Source organism: Salmo salar, chromosome 22 (genome assembly GCF_965601325.2).
Source record: "Salmo salar chromosome 22, fSalSal1, whole genome shotgun sequence".
Lineage (NCBI taxonomy): Eukaryota > Metazoa > Chordata > Actinopteri > Salmoniformes > Salmonidae > Salmo > Salmo salar.
Window position 1 is genome coordinate 43800019 of NC_138312.1, and position 7604 is coordinate 43807622.

Here is a 7604-nt window from a genome sequence, read left to right on the forward strand (position 1 = left end):
TAAGGTGCAGGGTTAAATATCCGGGTGGAAGCCACCTAGTGATGGCTATTTAACAGTCTGATGGCCTTGAGATAGAAGCTGTTTTTCAGTCTCTCGGTCCCAGCTTTGATGCACCTGTACTGACCTCGCCTTCTGGATGATAGCAGGGTGAACAGGCAGTGGCTTGGGTGGTTGTTGTCCTTGATAATATTTTTGGCCTTCCTGTGACATTGGGTGATGTAGGTGTCCTTGAGGGCAAGTAGTTTGCCCCCGGTGATGCGTTGTGCAGACCGCACCACCCTCTGGAGAGCCCTGCAGTTGCGGGCGGTGCAGTTGCCGTACCAGGCAGTGATACAGCCCAACAGGAAGCTCTCAATTGTGCATTTGTAAAAATTTATGTGGGTTTTAGGTGCCAATCCAAATTGGCCTTCTTCACCACACTGTCTGTGTGGGTGGACCATTTCAGACCGTCAGTGATGTGTGCGCCGAGGAACTTGAAGCTTTCCACTGCGATCCTGTCGATGATCAGTCCACTATCAGCGCCTTTGTTTTGCCAACATTGAGTGAGAGGTTATTTTCCTGGCATCACACTCCCAGGGCCCTCACCTCCTCTCTGTAGGCTGTCCTGTCATTCTTGATAATCAGGCCTACTACTGTTGTCTGCAAACTTGATGATTGAGTTGGAGGCGTGCGTGACCATGCAGTCATGAGTGAACATGGAGTACAGGAGGGGGCTGAGCACTCACCCTTGTGGGGCCCATGTGTTGAGGATCAGCGAAGTGGAAGTCCAGGACCCAGTTGCACAGGGTGGGGTTCAGATCCAGGGCCCCGAGCTTAATGATGAGCTTGGAGGGTACTATGGTGTTGAAGGCTGAGCTATAGTCAATGAACAACATTCTTACATAGGTATTCCTCTTGTCCAGATGGGATAGGGCAGTGTGCAGTGCGATGGCAATTGCATCATCTGTGGATCTATTGGGGCGGTAAGCAAATTGAAGTGGGTCTAGGGTGACAGGTAAGGTAGAGGTGATATGATCCTTAACTAGCCTCTCAAAGCACTTCCCGATGACAGAAGTGAGTGCTACTGGGCGATAGTTATTTAGTTCAGTTACCTTTGCTTTCTTGCGTACAGGAACAATGGTGGACAGCTTAAAGCGAGTGGGGACAGCAGACTGGTATAGGGAGAGATTGAATATGTCCGTAAACACTCCATCCAGCTGGTCTGCGCATGATCTGAGGATGCAGCTAGGGATGCCGTCTGGGCCGGCAGCCTTGCGAGGGTTAACACGCTTAAATGTCGGCCACGGTCAGCCACAGAGAAGGAGAGCCCACAGTCCTTGGTAGCGGGCCGCATTGGTGGTACTGTGTTATCCTCAAAGCGGGCGAAGAACGTGTTTAGCTTGTCCGGAAGCAAGACGTCGGTGTCCACAAAGTGGCTGGTTTTCCCTTTGTAGTCCGTGATTGTCTGTAGATCCTGTCACATTCGTCTTGTGTCTGAGCTGTTGAATTGCGACTCCACTTTGTCTCTAAACTCTATAATGATGCACAGGCCACAGTCAAATTAAGTGTGGTGTTTATTAGACAGGGTATTAAATCAACAGGAAGTTGTTTAGCGTACCACTCTCCAGTCTCGATACCATCTAAGAGAGTGGAAGAGCATCTACCACATGATAAATGGAACATTTAATATGACATACAGTAGCTGGCAAACAGGGAATTCTGGGAGATACAAGAGGTCAATCTAAGGGCTGCTTAAAAAACACAAAAATAAAGACATGACAGACAACCGCAATATAATATTATTGTAATATTTGCCATATAGCAGTAGCTTTTGTCCAAGCGTGTGCATACATTTTTGTATAGGAGACCCAAGTGGGAATCGAACCAACGTTCAAAATGGGAGGAACGTGCTTTTGTCCTCATCACGTCACCATCATCACAGTCTCTGCACAAGTCACCAAAGATGATTTCCCATCCTGTGAAGCGGCGATGACTATCCCTGATGTCCTCACACTCAGTCTCAAAGTGTGTCGTGGCGTCATAGGAGCGAGACACAGAGATCTGAACAAGGGAGATAGGATCAAAATAAACAACACCGGAGTCTCCACAATTTGTAATCCAGGTACAACTCAATGGCCTAGAATAATGAAACAATTTTGATATATTATAGTGAATTCGGTGGGTATCCTCGACCGGGGCTTGAACACAGGTCCAGCGACTGTCAACCCCTTAGCAGTTACACCAAGAGATCCAAACCTCTCAACAAGGTTGCTAGGTGTTGGCTTAAGGTCGATACACTACCCCCTTTCTTTCAGGAGAGCGTGTCCCCATGCTTATCTATTCCAAGTCCTTAACGTGCATCGAATTAAGGGAGTATCCACGACCAGGACCTGAAACCTGACTCGAACACCAAAAGATCTGGTGAGATCACTAGGTGTGGGGTTAAGGACAATACAATATATTGAACGTAGCCCCTTACCTGACTTTTCCTTCCATCATTAATGGGGACCATCATGTTGCTGACAGAAACAAATCTGTAAACCAATCACATTAATTCTTTAGTGTATTTTTGTGTGTGTGAAATTGATTGTGTGTCATTACAATATACTGTACATATGACTCAGGATGTAACAGTAGGTTGTGTGAAACTTTTTTTTTTAAATATATACTTTTAAGGATATTTTCTGACTCTATTGAACAGATAGAGAGAGGATGACAGTGGAAAAAGCTATAGAGAGGTTGTGTCAAAGGGCAGTAGCCGGATTCAAACGTATGCCAACACCGCAAACATTTGTGCCGGGGGCTGTGGCTAAGACTGCTAGACCACGGTTATGTAGAACTTATTTCTGATGAATGGGCTCCAGCAGTTCCATCCCAGGCTGCCTTTACTTCTCTGGGTTACTGGTCTCTATAGTGGTGCTCACCATGGCGATATACATCTCCGATGACGCCATGTTGTGAGCGTAGTACACCATACATAGATGTCTGAAAACATATTGTATTCACATTTAACCTGTTTGGTATTTGGGGTATGCCTTTGTCTAACTTCTAGTGTATTTCTTATGCCATACCTGATTTCCTGTGGACTTTGCTTGAGGGATGATTATTTGGCAGGAGTTGGCATCATGATTATTTGGCAGGAGTTGGCATCACCTTCTTCACCCAGCACGTAGCTGGGGTGAGAGATCAAATGAAATCAAATTTATTTATAGAGCCCTTCTTACACTTCTACTAATTTACCCTACTGACATTCAGCCCACTTTCCTGTAATTCATGCACTACGATTTCTCATTCATTCATCCATTAATTCATTAATTCCCTCTTCAACACTCTCTTTCTCTCTTATCCACTCTCTACTTCACCAACCACTCACTGCTCCTTCAGATTTCACTGCTACCCCTCTGCCCTTGTCCATCACAGTCTCTTCCAACCTTTCTGTTTAACATGTTGGTCCCTCCATGCACTTAACATGAGACACACAGGAATAGTGAGGGTTTACTTTGGGGACATATACAACACCATCATAAAAACACTTGATGTTAATGTATTAATGCATTCTTGAGCGCCTGCATGTGTGTGTGTGTGTGTATTACCTGGCAAAGCCCTTTGGTAGTTATCCTAGCCCACACAATGGAAAGAGGTAGGGACTGCAGTTTTAGCGAGCCATAAACTCAGAATACAGCTTAAGCCGTCTTATGGTCTGGATGCACGGCTGGTCCAAGTAGCTGTGAAGGCAGGGACACGACCATAGAGATTCTAAAAGTTTGCATCTTGGCTTCAATTTATATTCTGTTGAGTTGTGGCGTATATTTTAGAGAATATGTCTGTGTGTGTGTGCCTGTCTGTTTAACATTTGTACTGACTCGTCACTGCGGTACAGGGCCAAGACATGGCCAGGGAATTCCATGATGTCTGGTCGCAGGTCGAAGTGGTGGAACAACTCTCTCATGCTGGTCCTGTTGGGGTCCATGTCCTGGTGGGTCTGCAGGTCGCCCTCCTCAAAGTTGAGGATGAACGGGAGCAGCTTCCTGAACCTGTGCTTGTCAAACAGCCCCATCAGATCTGTAACACACACCATGTTACATCCACAGCATGAGACTTTGAATGACACTATGTATTTAAAATCAACATAATAAATTTGAGTTTACTTTGACTGCTATGTGGGAATCTGTTGATGAATCTGAAACAAAGGATTTGAAAGTTACAAATATTGGTTGTGTTACCTGAAATGTGTTACCTGAAGCTAAGGCCTCTGCCTCGGTTGAAGGGACTTTGTGGACTTTACCAGCCCTGTACACATAGCTTCCCTCCAACACCTTACAGTCCCGATGCCGAGTTACATAGGTGTACACCAGCATTTTAACCAGCTGACCTGAACAAACACACAAACACAGGATAACACTACAAGAATGACCCTGACTCACAGTTAACCTCTTGGGGCTAGGTGGGACGCTAGCGTGCCACCCGTGGTGCACTCCATCAACAGCAGGTGCATTTCAAGAGCGGCAAATTTGAATCCAAATAAATGTCAAAATTCAAATTTTTCAAAAATACAACTATTTTACACCATTTGAAAGATAAACATCTCCTTAATCTAACCACGTTTTACGATTTCAAAAAGGTTTTACGGAGAAAGCATAAATTTAGAGTATGTTAGGACAGTACATTTACAAGAGTTGTGTGTAATGTTTTGTCAAGTCAAAGACAGGGTCACCAAAACCATAAAACCAGCTAAAATGATGCACTAACCTTTTACAATCTCCATCAGATGACACTCCTAGGACATTATGTTAGACAATGCATGCATTTTTAGTTCTATCAAGTTCATATTTATATCCAAAAACAGCGTTTTACTATGGCATTGATGTTGAGGAAATCGTTTCCCTCCAATAACCGGCAGTCAAGTCAGCGTCACAAATTAAATAATTAAAATTAGAAAACATTGGTAAAATATTATATTGTCATTTAAAGAATTATAGATTTACATCTCTTGAACGCAATCAACTTGCCAGATTTAAAAATAACCTTACTGGGAAATCACACTTTGCAATAATCTGAGCACTGCGCCCAGAAAAATACGCGTTGCGATACAGACTAGACGTCATGTTGGGGAGATCTAAAATCGAAAATACTATGTAAATAATCCATTACCTTTGATTCTCTTCATCAGATGTCACTTCCAGGTATCACAGGTCCATAACGAATGTAGTTTTGTTCAAAAAAGCTCATCATTTATGTCCAAAAATCTCCGTCTCGTTAGCACATGATGTAAGCCAGCCGGACTTCTCGTCATGAACGAGGGGAAAAAATATATTTCCGCTCGTTCAAACATGTCAAACGTTGTATAGCATAAATCATTAGGGCCTTTTTTAACCAGAACATGAATAATATTCAAGGTGGACGAATGCATACTCTTTTATAACGTATTGGAACGAGGGTACCCAACATGAACTCGCGCGCCAGGTGTCTAATGGGACATCATCGTTCCATGGCTCTTGTTCGGTCAGATCTCCCTCCAGAAGACTCAAAACACTTTGTAAAGGCTGGTGACATCTAGTGGAAGCAATAGGAAGTGCCAAAATATTCCTAAACCCCTGTGTTTTTCAATGGGATAGGTTTAAAGTCAATACAACACATCAGGTATCCACTTCCTGTCAGAAAATGTCTCAGGGTTTTGCCTGCCAAATGAGTTCTGTTATACTCACAGACACCATTCAAACAGTTTTGGAAACTTTAGAGTGTTTTCTATCCATATATAATAAGTATATGCATATTCTAGTTACTGGGTAGGATTAGTAACCAGATTAAATCGGGTACATTTTTTTTATCCAGACGTGCAAATGCTGCCCCCTAGCCCCAACAGGTTAAGTTTGTTCTGAGGTGTCTGTCCTATATCTGAGAGTTATAAGAAAGATCAGGAAACTTTTTTGTTGTTGTGTTTTTGGAATTGAAGCCCTTATTTTAGGCACTAAACTATCTCCATACTTCCATACATTTTTTTAATTGGTACCCGGCTACCTTCAGATTAGTTTTGTGATTCTTGTGCTCGTAGAGCAAAACAACTGACGCGTACATTACAGACTCACCTTTCCATATTAGTGTGTAGGCCAAACTGTTTGGATGCTACAGACAGAAGTTGGCAGATCGGCTGTACTGTCCCGTGATGCTTGTGGGGGTCGTAGAGCAAAACGTGAGTCTCCATCTTTCCATAATAGTTTGTAGGCTGTTCGGATGCTACAGACGTTTTCATGAGAAGACCGATTTTGGGGGATGTCTCATGGTCTGACAAACACCACTCTAGCTGTGCCACCTTTCACTGCAGATACGGAAGGGCGACATAGACGGATGCAGTGGATTGAGAAATAGCCCATGCAAAAAAATAAATCTCTATTTTAAATTGATGTATTTCGATGGGTATTTTGTATTATGATAATTAGAAGTGAAACACTAAGTCAGTGAATTTAGTGGAAACCTGCTCATTTGTAACAAGCATTCATTGTTACACTGCTGTATTGTGGGGCTTGCACAGTAAGGGCCCCATCTTAGATATTCAACATATTTCTTCTTATTCTTTAGCACTCTACTCCTCCTACACCGTTTAAGCTAGATGGAATATCGTCTACTTCTCTGCTATTCATATCTGGTCGCGGAATCAAAATATTCACTAGGGATCTTACGGTACAGCTGTTTTAGTAAATGCATTACCACATCTTCTTCCAACTTTTCCCCAAAAAACTGAAGTTTTCACCACTAACGCAACAAGTTAGAGAAAAATGTTACAAGGTATGAAATCTTCCCCTACTTCTCTGCTTGTCAAATCCGAAATCGGATAAGAAATCGTGTGTACCAATCTGTAACTAGAGCTGTTTTAGTAACTAATCGCCTGCTCTCTTTCTAGCTACTGTAAATCATGTCAGAAGCCAGCAGATTAATTATTTTCCAGACAACTGCCGTTTGGACCACTAACCCAACAAGTTAGAAAAAAATATTGCTAGGATATTCACAGACACAGAGAGCAAACATTATGAGAGTGAAGAGAATAACCACAATTACAGACCACAACAACACAAATATTGACCATTCAACAACTGAACCATAACTAGACTAGATCCACACAACTACGGACCAAAACAACTGACCACAACCACACAACAACTGACCACGAAAACAAAACTGCTTACCATATCTAGTGACCACAACCACACAACTTCTGACCACAACCACACAAATTCTGACCACACAACTACTGATCACTCATCTGACCACAACCACACAACTACTGACCACAACCACACATCTACTGACCACAACCACACATCTAGTGACCACAACCACACATCTACTGACCACAACCACACATCTAGTGACCACAACCACACATCTACTGACCACAACCACACATCTAGTGACCACAACCACACAACTACTGACCACAACCACACATCTACTGACCACAACCACACAACTACTGATCACAACCACACATCTAGTGACCACAACCACACAACTAGTGACCACAACCACACATCTACTGACCACAACCACACATCTAGTGACCACAACCACACAACTACTGATCACAACCACACATCTAGTGACCACAACCACACAACTACTGACCACAA

General features: G+C 43.1%; 1 pseudogene; it reads right to left on the minus strand.

Moving 5' to 3' along the window:
* Positions 1-2918: 2918 nt before the first annotated feature.
* On the minus strand, positions 2919-6181 carry LOC106583366 (rab GDP dissociation inhibitor alpha-like; annotated as a pseudogene).
* Positions 6182-7604: the final 1423 nt, after the last annotated feature.